This window comes from Mirounga leonina, unplaced genomic scaffold (assembly GCF_011800145.1).
Source record: "Mirounga leonina isolate KUSES-001 unplaced genomic scaffold, KU_Mleo_1.0 Mir_170, whole genome shotgun sequence".
In the NCBI taxonomy this organism is placed as follows: domain Eukaryota; kingdom Metazoa; phylum Chordata; class Mammalia; order Carnivora; family Phocidae; genus Mirounga; species Mirounga leonina.
This window is the reverse complement of record NW_023270433.1, coordinates 12,852,615-12,865,378: the sequence shown is the minus strand read 5'-3', so window position 1 is coordinate 12,865,378 and position 12,764 is coordinate 12,852,615. Positions and strand designations below refer to the sequence as shown.

General features: G+C 56.0%; 1 protein-coding gene across 3 annotated transcripts in view; it reads left to right on the top strand.

Moving 5' to 3' along the window:
• DAB2IP (DAB2 interacting protein) overlaps nt 1-12,764 on the top strand; it is a 188,021-nt gene that overhangs the window by 14,457 nt on the left and 160,800 nt on the right. Inside the window, exons 1-2 of one of the 3 annotated variants that reach the window (XM_035015900.1) lie at nt 5,138-5,539; nt 10,927-11,062. The gene's annotated coding sequence lies outside the window, so the exon portion shown is untranslated. Of the gene's footprint in view, nt 1-5,137; nt 5,540-6,630; nt 6,795-10,926; nt 11,063-12,764 lie in introns of those variants that run through there. The other 2 variants (XM_035015902.1, XM_035015901.1) reach the window with 2 other exon arrangements.

Here is a 12,764-nt window from a genome sequence, read left to right as displayed (position 1 = left end):
CACTTCCAGCTGCATAAGAAAAAAAAAAGTTAAGGTCATGACTCACTCCATTTCCTGACCCCATCCCCACCCCCACCTGCCTCCAATTTCTGCTTCTGTCTCAGGATGAGCCAGCCTCTCTGCCCCTCCTGAGACCTTGCCTGCTTCTGTGAGTATCAGTCACCTCTCTCACTGGCTCCTGCAAAGTCACAAGCTCTCCTGAGTCCCTCCCACCAGCGAGACACACAACAAGGGCTTCCCGCGCTCCCTGTCACAGTTGGGTTTCCCGGCGAGCAGGCTCGGAGACGTGTGAGGGCGCAGGAGGTTTGTCAGGGACTGTTCTAGAAGGCTCGGCACCTGTGGACGGGAAGGGCGGGCAGCGAGACCAGGCAGAAGGAAAGCTGAACTGCCATGCGGCCGCAGTGCCGGCCTCTGCCCACTCTGCGTGGGGTTTGGGGAGGGCCTGGGGCAGGGCTGGTCCTTCACACTTGTCCTGAGGAGTGTCAAGGGGCTCAGCCCTGGGGTGATCTGTCACTGGATGTAGGACACCCTAGGAGAGGGGTGTCACCTCAGGTGCAGTGGCTTCCTTCGGCAGAGGCCACCGCCAAACGGAACTGACAGCTGAGGGCCATTTTGCAATAGCCTCCGAACGCCTGGGGGAGTGCGTCCTTCATTCTGGAAGCGGGGATCTGGGCTGCATGTCATAGTATCCACCACTCCCCCAGCCCCAAAACATTCCAAGCTCCTGGGCATGGCATTCAGGGCCCCTCCTGCCCCAGCCCCACCTCCTTTTCCTATGGCCTGTCTCACAGCTGCTTGCCGGGATTCCAGAGCAGGCCGGGCGGCTTCACATTGCCCTGCAATCCCTCTTTGTCTGGCTAACGTCTCTCTCTGCTCCTTTAAGACACGCTCCGAGGTCATCTCCTTAGACTAAGGCTTTCCTGGAGCCACTGCTCCGGCCCACCAGCCCAGCGTCCTTCCGTGTTAGCCACAAGGAGGCCACTGGCGACCCCCTGAGAAGCATTGAGTTGGCAGACCGTAAGCTGGGCAGGATTCCCACCTCGTGGGGCCATTTGCATGGGACAAAGTGCCAGCAGCAGCTCATGTCGTGTCACCAGGGTAATATGACATTGTCCAGTGTGATCTGGATCAAAGAGGATCGGCTCATTAGTTCAGAAAATCTCATCCGAGCCCATGAAGCGCACAGTGCTGTTCTTTTCCAGGGACCATATAGCCCTGCCGACTTTATGTATTTGTTTGCTCCTACAACATGTAACACTGGCCAATTCATCTTCTAGAGTATGGACCATAAGCAACTTGCCATCCTGTATGTCGCCTTGATGGAAGCTCCCGACAAGTGGACATATGTGCATTTTGCATATACAGTGCAGACGATGCATTTGGTAGAGCGCCTCAGACGCGTCCCTGGGGAAGGTGCCTCAGGCTCTGTCGCCCCTACAGATGGAAGCTGGCAAGGAAAAGACAGGTCCAGATTGAGATCCCTCGGCTATGTGCGAGAAACAGATTGGAGGGGGCCAGAGTGGACATGGAGAGACAGAGAGGAGGGCCACCGGTTCCGAGGGGCCGTGCAGCCCCTCACCCCGGGGTAGTGCAAAGGGCAGGAGGGAGGAGCACGAGAAGCACTAACTTGGGGCACATTTCTGACCCTCCCACCTCCTGGGCCAACTCCCTTGCTTTTGTGCAGAGTCAGAGAACACTCCCCGGCATTTTTTCCCAGCCTCCTTCTTTCGTGGTAACCCAACTGGGTCCCTTCCACCTCCCCCCGCGAATATCTTCCTCTTGGCCAATATTCACGTAATTGCTACCCGTTCCCAAAAATGGGGTCATGCATTTTGCTTCTATTACCTCATTGACTCTTCTTGAGAACCCCTCGCAATATGCCCTCGTCCCATCCTGGTTGTGCGGATACACAGTCAATCCGCATGGTGGGACTGCTTTCCTTTTGAGAGCTTGGCATGACCCTTTCTTGTGTCTGAGTATTTGGATCCACTCACCCCCTTTATTCATTCATCCAACCTTCCCGAGGCCAGGCCTTATGTAGGTAGTAAGGCTGCAGGGGTTGCTCAGACAAGGTTCGTGACCCGGAGGAGCTCCCAGCCTGCAGCTCAGGGAGGAGAGAGAGCCATAAGCGGGTGCAAGAGTGCACAATGTGATAGATGCAGACAGTGGGGTGAGGGGATGCTTCGAGAGCCCCTCTGCCGGGAGAGTGGACGAGGACCTCCCAGGGTCTCTCCATGGGCTGAAACGCCAGTGCTGGATGACAACAGAAGAGAGGGGGAGGACGGACACTCTAGGAAAAGTGAACAGTTTGTGCAAAGGCATGAAGGCAGGACAGAGGTTGGGGGGCTTGGGAGATCCGGTTGCATGGAGTGAGGGAGTCTCAGCTGGCTGGGACTAGGGTATGAAGGATCCCGGGGGAGCCTGAGGAGCAGGCTATTCATGTTCTCAAGTTTTACTGAGCAATTGGCCATGAGTCACGCTTTGTGCTAAGCACTTCACAGACATGATGGTCGGATTATTTAAATTAGGAAACTGAAGTTCAGAGCAGGACTGCATTTTACGGGGATTTTATATTTTATAGCCCCCTGCTTGCTCTGTATCTTTAAAAAAGGTTCTGAAGACTAAAACAAACACCCGGGTACCTTGACCGGTGTCAAGAAATAAAACCTTACCAATATCGATGAAGCCCTTTCCCGCCATCCTTCATGTCTCCCTCTCCGCACCTCCCCCCCGCCGCCCCACCCAGAGGCAAACACTTCACTAAACGGTGTATTTGTCATTCCTCTGAGTTTCTTCAGATTGTTACCAAACATGTGCATTCCCAGCAATAAGTGGTATCATTTTGTTTCGCATGTTTTAAAAATCTCCAAGAATGCTGTCATCCAATGTGATCTTCTGCAACTTGCTTCCCATCCCCCAACTTAACGATTCGTAAGGTACCTCCATTCATTTTCACTACCATATAGAATTTCACGGACTGATCCACCATTCCTTTATGCCTTCTGCTGATGGACGTTGAGGCTACTTCAGATTCTTTACAAGGGTAAACACTGTGGCAATGAGCAAGCCCTAGGTTTATCCCAGAAGCCAAGTTCTCTGGGTCACTGGGATATGGAATGCATCTTCAACATTTCTAAACACTGTCAGATTGTTTTCCAGAGTGGTGGCACCCACTTCCCCTTTCCCCTGCGGTGTATGAGAGAGTTCCCTGTGCCCTGTATCTTCATCAACACTCTGCCCTCCTGCCTCTCTGCTTTTTGTCAATCACACAGGTGTGCCATGGCACTTCTCTGGGGTTTAACTTTCCATTTCCCTGATTAGGAGTGAGGCTGAATGTCTTTTCATATGTTTATTAGCCATTCATGGTTTCCCTTTCTCAAATTGCCTGTTCATATGTTTTACTCAATTTTCTCTTGTTTCTTTTGAAAATTGATTTGTAGAAGATCTTTGTATGTTTTGGATATTGTGTTCCAAATACCTGATTTTGACAGACAGGAAGTTTACACTTTTTTGGGGGGGGGGAAGTTTACACTTTTGAAAAAGATTTTGTTTATTCATTTACTTGAGAGAGAGAGAGAGCATGAGCAGGGGGAGGGGCAGAGGGAGAAGGAGAGAATCCCAAGCAGACTCAGCGCTGAGTGTGGAGCCCATCATGGGGCTCGATCTCAGAACCCTGAGATCATGACCCAAGCCAAAACCAAGAGTCAGAAGCCCAACCAACTGAGCCACCCAGGTGCCCTGAGTTTTATTTTTATTTTTTTATTTTTTAAAGATTTTATTTATTTATTTGAGAGAGACCGCGAGAGAGGGAATACGCTTAAGGACTGAGCCACCCAGGTGCCCTGCCCTGAGTTTTATACTTTAATTAAGTGTGTCAATCTTTTCCTTGATGGTTTGTGCTTTTGGGGTCTTTAAGAAATCTCTCCCTATTACACAGGTTCTTTGTGTTTAAGTCTTTAATCCACCTGGAACTGATTTTTTTAATGCAAGGTGTGAGGTAGGGATTCCATTTCATTTTTCCCCAACGTGGATATCCAATCACTCTAAAAAAGCACCATTTATAGAAAAGTCCACCCTAGGGGTGCCTGGGTGGCTCAGTCCTTAAGCGTCTGCCTTCGGCTCAGGTCATGATCCCAGGGTCCCGGGATCGAGTCCCGCATCGGGCTCCTTGCTCCGCGGGAAGCCTGCTTCTCCCTCTCCCACTCCCCCTGCTTGTGTTCCCTCTCTCCCTGTGTCTCTCTCTATCAAATAAATAAATAAAATCTTAAAAAGAAAAAAAAAGTCCACCCTTTTCCCAGTGACTGGTAGCACCACTCTTGCCACATATCAAGTTTCATACATGTGTGGGTCTATTTTTGCAGCCTCTGTTCTAGTCCACTGGCCTATTCCTCTATCCTTGGGCTCGTATCTTACAGTCTAGCTGTACCTTTTTATGCCCTTAGCACCCTCTCCCTTGAATTAGAAGAGCTAGTGACTTCCTGAGAGCAGATCTACCTCTTCTTCCTCTTTGCATTTCTTCATCCCTCATTACACGAACAAGCCCCTCAGGCTTTTTTTTTGCAAAGGCTTTCTCACATGCTATCTCTTGGGCTTCTCAGACTTCTTTATGCAGAAAGGAAACTGAGGCACAGAGGTGAGAAGACTTGCCAAGGTCACACAGTCAGAAGGTGTTGGGTTAGGGGTTCTGTAGGATTTGGAAACCACCCCACCCATCCATCCCATATTGCCCAGGCTCTGAAGACCTTTACTTGACCCTCTGGCTCATCTGATACAGGATTTTCACTCTTCCGTCTTTCAACAAGCAGCTCCTGAGTCATGGGAGTGTGCCAGCTCAGTCGGTGCTGGGGCCCAGATCCCATTGCTGGGGGGCTCTTCCCAGTGCTGGAGACCAGTAGGAAGGGTGGGCATTTTATGGGAAGTCGGGAAGCCTCGGGTCAGCAGGAGGAAGGCAGGTGGAGTTTCAGAGTCAATTTGAAGAGCCCCATGCCGGGCGTGCACTTGGGGCCCAGGGCTGCCTTCAGAGAGGACGCCGGCTTCCCGGGGGAATTAGAGGCCTCCTCCCGCCCTCCCGCCTCGAGAGGCAGGAATGCGAAGGATCAGCTTTCAGCAGAGCTGCGGCTGCCTTTCCGGGGAGCTCCCGGTGCAGGCCCTTCCCGAGCGGCCGAATTAACTGGTTCTGTCTGTCCAACTGGGAGAACAGCTCTAGCTAAAAATAGCGCCCTGCCCTGCGCTGGTCGCCGGGATCCGGGGCCGCGACCGTGGGAGTCCGGGCCGCGACAGTCCGAGGAGCCCGGGGAGCCCCGGACGCCCCACCCCGGGGCCTGGCCCAGTCCCACCCCCGAGGCCGCGGCGGAGGCCGCCGGCACAGCGCTGTCGGCACAGGTGCCGCGGAGGGTGGAAGGCCAGCGGGCGGAGGAGCGGCCGCGGCCGTCCGGGATGGGAGCCGGCGGGGCGGCCTCCCGCGCGCTCGCCTGGGCCTCCCTGCCCCTGCTGGGGCCTCCGGCCGGCGCGCTCTGCGAGGACACGCTTTGCTGCCGAGGTAAGGCAGGGCCGGCTGCCGGCGCGCCCCCGCTCTTCGCGGGCACTTGCTGGCGCCTCTTTCTCCTTACTCACCCCAGGTCCGCGGCGGGGGGCGAGCGAGGGGAGAACCCAGGCGTCCGCACCGGGCTCTGGGAGTGGAGCCAGGCGCTCTCTGCAAACTCACCCTTCGTTTGAAAAAGTCTCAGTCTCGCCACCACGACCGAGAAGCGTTCGCCTCCCTTTGGCCTCTCAGTCTTCCCATCTGGAAAATGGAACAATAAAATCGTCAAGCTTTAATATTTGTTGTGACCCCAAGAGAAGTTGGGGAACCCGCTGCAGCCGATCGCAAGCGTCCTGGAGAAGTTTCCCCGAATCCAGATGGGGTTCTCGAGGGTTTATGATGGTCGCGGGGGGGGGGGGGGGTTGGGCTGGAATTGCCTTCCCCGTGACCTTCCCTCCCCCTGCCGTCCTGTCCCAGAGCTCTGCACCTAGCATCAGACAGCGGCCCCCGCCGTCGGAGATCGAGGCAAGCTCGCCGCGAAATTTAATGGGCCAGAGGACGCGCGAAAATCCTCGCGGGAGAAGAGGGTGTAGAGTAGAAGAGGGGTGAGCCAAGCAGCGTCGCAGCCCACTCCTCAGACCTGTACCCCCATAGCCCCCAGGCTAAAGCCGGGATTTTGTGTTTGACATCCCAGGGGCTGGGGAAGGAGCGCAGTCCGGCCGCACCGAGGGCCCCCGCAGGCAGGCGGAGACAGCGGCGCGCTCGACCCGGCTGGGTCCGGGAGGCGGAGGGGGAGGGGGGCACGTGGCCCGGCCTAGATCCCGGGCCCAAGCGCGGAGAGGGGGCGTGTGCCGAGAGCCGAGGGGATCGCCCTGCTCAGTCCCGCGGTCTGGCCGCGGCGAGGTGGTTAGTAGTGGGGTCGATTGGCCAAACAGGTGCGCCCCCGCCCCTCCCCTCCCCGCCTCCGCTCGGTCCCGGCCGGGCGGGCGGAGCTGCCGGTGGCCGGGCCTGCGATTGGCGGGGCTGGGCCGGGCCGGCGGGGTGGCCGGGGGAGCCCTGGAGCCAGAGCACTGCCGCACGGGCGGAGGCACGGAGCCGGCCGGAGCGCGCTCCTGCCCGGCCCGCCGCCTGCTCGGCCCGCTCCGCCTGGCTGGCGCTACGGAAACTTTCCTGCGGCCCCGCGACCCAGCCACCCCGTGACCCTGGTCCGGTGCAGCTCGGGCTCCGGCGCCTTTGGGATGGCAGCGTCCAGTGGCCCGGCCGGCGCATAGTGGTAAGAGCTAGGGTCCCCGAGCTGGTACGAGGGGGTCCCCGGGGCTTGCAGGGGTCCCAGGGGGACCTGAGGTTCGAGAGGATCTGGGGGCTCTAATGGGAGGTATGGGGGTACCAGACCGAGGAGTGGGCTGCGACTTTGCTTTACTGATCCCTCTTCTACCCTACAGTCCCACTGTGCCGCCGAACGGTCTTTGCGAGGTACGTTGACCCTTTAAACTTCCCAGTGCGCCCTGCTTAGATCATTGGGTCCTTGGCGGAGAACCGCGCGGGATCTAATATGGAAGTCACCCCAGCTGGAGCCTGCAGCCCACAGGGGTTAGGGTGGGGGGGCGTTTCTCCAGCCTCCCAACCCCAGCTCTTCCAGTGGTCTCCCCAGACTTAAGACCCTCCTCAGCTCACCCTAGGGGTTGGTAGTTGAACAGCCACTCCTCTCATCCCAGAGCCAGGCACCCTGGGGCACCCAAGTTTGAGGTGTTGTTTTGTTTAACCGGTAGCCACTCCTCAGTGTTGAGGGGGCGGGGTCATTGAAGAGAGGTCTGTTTTTGGTTTCCTGGGCTGCCCTGACCCCTGAGCTCAGCAGGGTAGGAATAGGGACCAGAGCCATCTAGGTTCCAGTTCCCAGCCTGGTGGAAACGATTGGGTTTTCTGGTTTCCAGATGCTCCATTCTTTTGAGCTGTCTGGCTTGAGTCATATAGAAACTGAGCACCCCTCCCTCCCCCCATTCTGCTATTTAGGGGTGAGATTAATTTTGATTTGAATTTAATTTTAATTGAGGGTGGATGAGTAGGTAGCTTGTCACCTATGAGGATCATCATCTCTAACATGATTTCCCCTCGTGTCAAAGCCAAACATCTTTCTGTGTTTTCTTGACCTAAGACAGTATAGCCAAGAGTTAAAACCAAGCCAAACACCAGCTCTGAGGCCCAGAGAACTTGGGTGCAAACCCCAGCCCTGCCATTCACTAGCTCTGTGTTCTTGGGGAGTTTGAGCTCTCTGAGCTCAAAGGTCTCACCCCAGGGGGATGTAGTGAGGATTTTGAAAGATAAGGCATGGAAAGCACCTGGCTCATAGGACAACAGCCTTGGGCTCCAGTCCGTATCCTGGAGCTTGGGCCCTCTTGCAGCCTGAGCCACACAACCCCCTTTGTGCCTCAGTTTCCCCTCTGCTCAAAAGTTGGTATGAATCAGCCCTTTTGAGAAAAGTGCACAGATGCACGTGTCCTCTGAGGCATACGATTTCAGTGTGTTTGTAGGCCTCGGATTTAAGACAGTCCCATCCATCCCCCTCCTTACCAGGAACTACTCAGAAGGCAAAATAAGACTTTCTATCAACCACTGGCCTCTCCCCATCCCTTTTGGATTTGTGGAGCTAAAGGTTGTAAAGATCAGGACAGTGCAAATGCACCAATTACAGGGAGAGGGACTGACCTGTAGAACCTAACTGAAAGTCACCTTCGAGAGTGCCAGGCCACCCCCTCCCTTCTTCCTTCCCTGGTGCCGCATCTCTACCTGGTGAACATCTAGTCTTTTTAGCCTCCATCCTCTAGTGACAGCCCGCTAGGCAGCTGGTTTCCTGATGGAGCCACTCCAGGCTGATAAAAAAGTTCTCGTGTTTCGAGCAGAAATCTGTTACTTCTACCCACTGGTTCTGGTACGACCCTTCAGGCATCTCTTACCGGCTCAAGGACGCCCTGCGGTCCCGTGGTGCCTGGCGCTCAGTTCCCTCCCTTCGACATTCAATACACTGAACTGAGTTTGGCCATGAGGGTAACACCATTTTTTGAGTATTTATGATGTGCTAGGTCCTGTGCGGAGGGCTTTATACATATTATTTCCTTGCATCCTTAAGACAACACCTTGAGGCTGCTTCTTTTCTTACCCTCATTTCGGTTTAGAGAGGTCATGAGATTTACCCAAGGTCATTCAACCCATAAGGAGCTGAACTGCATCCCAAACCCGGCATCTCCCTTTAGAGCCCATGCTTCTAATGGTCCTTTTTGGCTCCGTGCTGGCCCATGTCATGTGTACCCATGAGTGTGTGCCCATGAGTGTGTGCACGTGTGTGTGTGCCCCCGGGCCTGCGGTGTGTGCTGACGGTGCTTTATCACAACACCCTGGGGCACCTGTTAAAATGCAGATTCCTCATCTCCACCCAGACCTGGGCATCTGCACTTTGAAAAACTCGCGGGGCCATTCTCATGCACACCACAGCCTGGGAACCATGGCTGTAAGGTGTGCTTAGGAAGAGAATGTGGGATATGGGTTCCATGTGATCTAAATTCCAGCCTTGGTTCTATTCTCTTCAGCTGGTTAGTTTTCCTTTCTGGAGCTTTCTCCCGATTGTAAAATGGACAGGATGTTATGCCCACTAGTGGGGTGATCCCTGTCTGTGGAAGTCTCCTGGGTGGATGTCAGGTATTATGGAGAGGCCCGTGGAGGACTGAGACCTCTCCTGCCACAAGTGGATGGGCATGGCAGCAAACCTGCGGCTCCCAGGAGGCCCTGCTCACCCCACCTCCGTCCCCTCAAGACCTGTGACCTCTGCTTTCTAGAAGGATTAGTGCATCTTGGATGAGGACCTTGTGCTCAGATTTCTCAGCTAGGGTGGAGGGGACTTAGGAGAGGTGGGCAGGACCCTCCCTTCCCCCCGCCACACACATACCTTTCCTCCTCCATGGCCCCGTGATGACCTCTATCAGGAGGTGCTGGGGGACCCCTGAGGGAGGGGAGGGGGTGGGCCTGCCATGCATGCATCTGTGTTGTAAATCCAGGGGCAACCCACCCCTTCCCCTGGAGGGCTGCTCTGCTGGCCCGGGGGCAGCTCTGGGGAAATGTCTGACTTAGGGCTGGCTGGCCTGGGCGGCCTTCCAGGAGGGGTGAAGGTGAAGGAGTCTTCTGCAAAGGCCTCAGCAATGTCCCCGTCCTGACCACCTGGCTTTGTTGTACGCAGTGCTCTTGTTCCCCCTTGATTCTCTTTGATCCTGCTGAGAGCATGGAATTATGAAACACCCATTTTATGGAAGAGGTCTCTGGAGTCCAGGAAGCTGCAGTGACATGTCCAAAGCTCTAATGTCTGCGTGCATAAGGGAAGGTGGTGAAGTCAGAACTTGAACCCAGGCCCCTTGACAATAAGCACAGGCCTTTCTTGCACCATATCTGCGCTATGTCCTTGTTTTACTGCCCCACCTGGTCCTGGCTTCGGTGCCGGAGCCCTCCGGGAGGCCTGAAGGAAGATCTGTGTTCTGGCTGGGCCGCCATTGGGCTGTGTGATCCCCTGCAGAGCTGGTCATCTCTTAAAAGTGTAGTTTCCTTGTCTGTTAAGGGGGGGGGGGGTGTTCAGTTATATCTCTGAGATTCCTTCCAATCTTGATATTCCTGCGTTACTCTTCTTTTTCTGCCTTTCTGGGGAAGGGGGTCCTGTGATGGGCTTGGGGCACGGGTGAGTTGTTGGGTTGGGTTGGAGGGCAACGTGCTACACTGGCTTGTTGTGAAACCAGTCAGCTGGGCTCTGTGGGCTCAGTGTCCAGGGGGCTCAGGGAGCTGAGGGGTGGGGGCGCGGGCCACAGGAGGGAGCCCTGGGCGCGGTCAGGGTGCTCACCTCTGGAATTAGACAGTAATCAGCACTCTGAACGCTGCAGGGGGTGATGATGGCCGGGCCTGTGAGAGGGAGCTGAGGAGCAGGACGGGGCTCCAGCCCAGCGGAGCACCCCCTCAGCCCTTCATAGCCTTGGCCGAGAGGCCAGGACGGTGTGCGGTTGTCTCTTGTCTCCCAGCCAAGCCACCGCATGCCTCTCCCCTGGGCGTCCCCAGCATTCCTTAAAGCCAGCCCCTCCCAGCTGGGGTCTGTGCCAGCATGGCTAAGAGGCTCTCCCTGGAGCCGAGCAGCTGGGTGAGGGGGTCCAGGTGCCTGTTCTCCATGCCCAGGGGGAGCCCCTGGCAGCCCGGCTTCCTAAAGCGGGCTCTTGTCAACCGAAGTCTCCACCAGCCTCCTGTTCTCAGCTTCCCTCCATCCTGCCTCCTCCTCCCTCCCTGGGGCTGGGAGGGGAGGGAGGGCTCCCTGTTTCCCGCCTGCAGGATCAGGCCCACTGCAACTCTCCTCTCTGCCTGTTCTCCCTCTCTCTGCTCTTCAGGCTGCCTGTGTCCCGGTCTCCGCCTGACTCCTGGATGCCCTTCTCTCGTGGCCGCGGCTTCACTGCGCAAATTCTTCCTGCCCCTCTGGGTCTGGCTCAAATGTCACCTCCACTTGGTCTCATCACTCCACTAAGGGTGAGCCGCCCCCCCCCCCCCCCCCCCCCGTGCGGTCCTGGCTTGTAGCTCCTATCAGCCGCCTTGCTTTACACTTGGTCGTCGGCTTGCCTGTCTCCCAAGACGGGCTCTGAGCTTCTTGAGGGCGAGGCCCGGGGCCTTACTTCTCATCTCAGTGCCCATGGAGCGTGTGGGGCCCGGCCCAGGCCTTCCTGGGTCTAGTAAATGCTCATAAAGCCTTGTAGGGTTGGACTGGCTTGTCATTGCACTTGGTTGTTCTGTTCCTGGCTCAGAGCATTTTTCCAGAACCCTGCTTCCCCGTGCAAAGAGCCTGGGTCCTCTGTGAGCTCTGTGCCAGGCTGCCTGCAGCTGAGGGATGGACCCAGAGATGCCTTTGGTTTGCGGAAAGACTTCCCTGACTCCTTTGGATTGTTCTTGATCTGCCTTTTAAAGAAGTCTATTCTGCTTTGTGGCATCAAAGACAGAGAAGCCTGGAGGAAGGTCTGAAAAGGGCACATCATTTCCTGCCCGCCCCCCCGCCCCCCGCAGGCTGAACTTCAGGTCCCAAATGAGCATTGCCAAGATTCTTTAGAATTCCTAAGAGAGTGTGTAATGTATTTATGGGAGGGTCTGTGGGGTCATTGGGATTGTGCTGGGGGCTCACGGATGTGGCCCCAGAGGCCCCTAGGGATCACATGACTTTTCTAGGGTTGTACTGTTATTTGCGGTCAGAACCTTCAGGGAAACTGTCTGTCCCTGGGGTCAGTGGGGGTTGCCCAGCCAGGAGAAGGCTGACCATCTTGAAGGCTCCCCATTCGGAATGAGGCTTTTTTTTTCTTTGAAACTCATGTGTTGGGGTCATTTTCTCTGCTGGTATCATTTGATGAGAGTGAACTTAGGCAGTGGCAGGTTCATTTCTCTGGTCCTGGGGTCAGCGGGGCTTGGTGAGGTGGGCGAGGTGGGACCAAGGAGAATGAGCAAATGTCCTTACAAACTTGATCAAAGCCCACACAAGTAGGCCAGGGACTGGGGAGGAGTTCTCTGTCCCGAAGTAGGAAACCCCCATCTCCCTGCAGGTCACAGTGACTGATCACCTATTAAACACCCACCTTGGAGTGAGGCCCGAGGGATGCCAGGGGTGCCGGAGGAGGGAAGAGGAACAAGATTAGTAATGGCCCAGCCCGGCTCCTCAGAGGGCCAGGAGGGAATGTGGGGGTAGACGAATCAGTAAACGAATGAATAACCCTCCTCAGCATTGCTGGTGACCCTGTCTGGCGGCTGGAGAATCTGTGACAACTGAGTCCACCAGGAAATGGCCATTTGACAGGGGCAATGAGGACCCAGGCAGACATAATGGAAGCTGGCCCCAGCCGGAGCAGGGCTCTCCCAGCCTTTCCCGGCAGAGGCAAAGCCATGAAAGCTGGCTCTGCTTCCAGGAGGAGGCAATTCCCAAAAGGCTCTGCCAGCCCCCCTGATAGGGATCTGCAGGGTGTGTGAGGGATTTGTTTTTTGGCCAGGATGTGGGGAGTTAAAAATAGACATCCTAATCCCTTGAGTTCGTGTCACACTCGAGGCTGTGCAGAGCCCTTTGGCTCAATGAGCTCGCCGGCGTGGCTTGGCCGCCGTTGATGTAGGCAGAGGTCACCCCACCTGCCTCGTAAGTGGCACATGGTGGCACGGCCCCAATTCCACGCTTGAGCCTGTACCTGAAATCTGGTGGCAG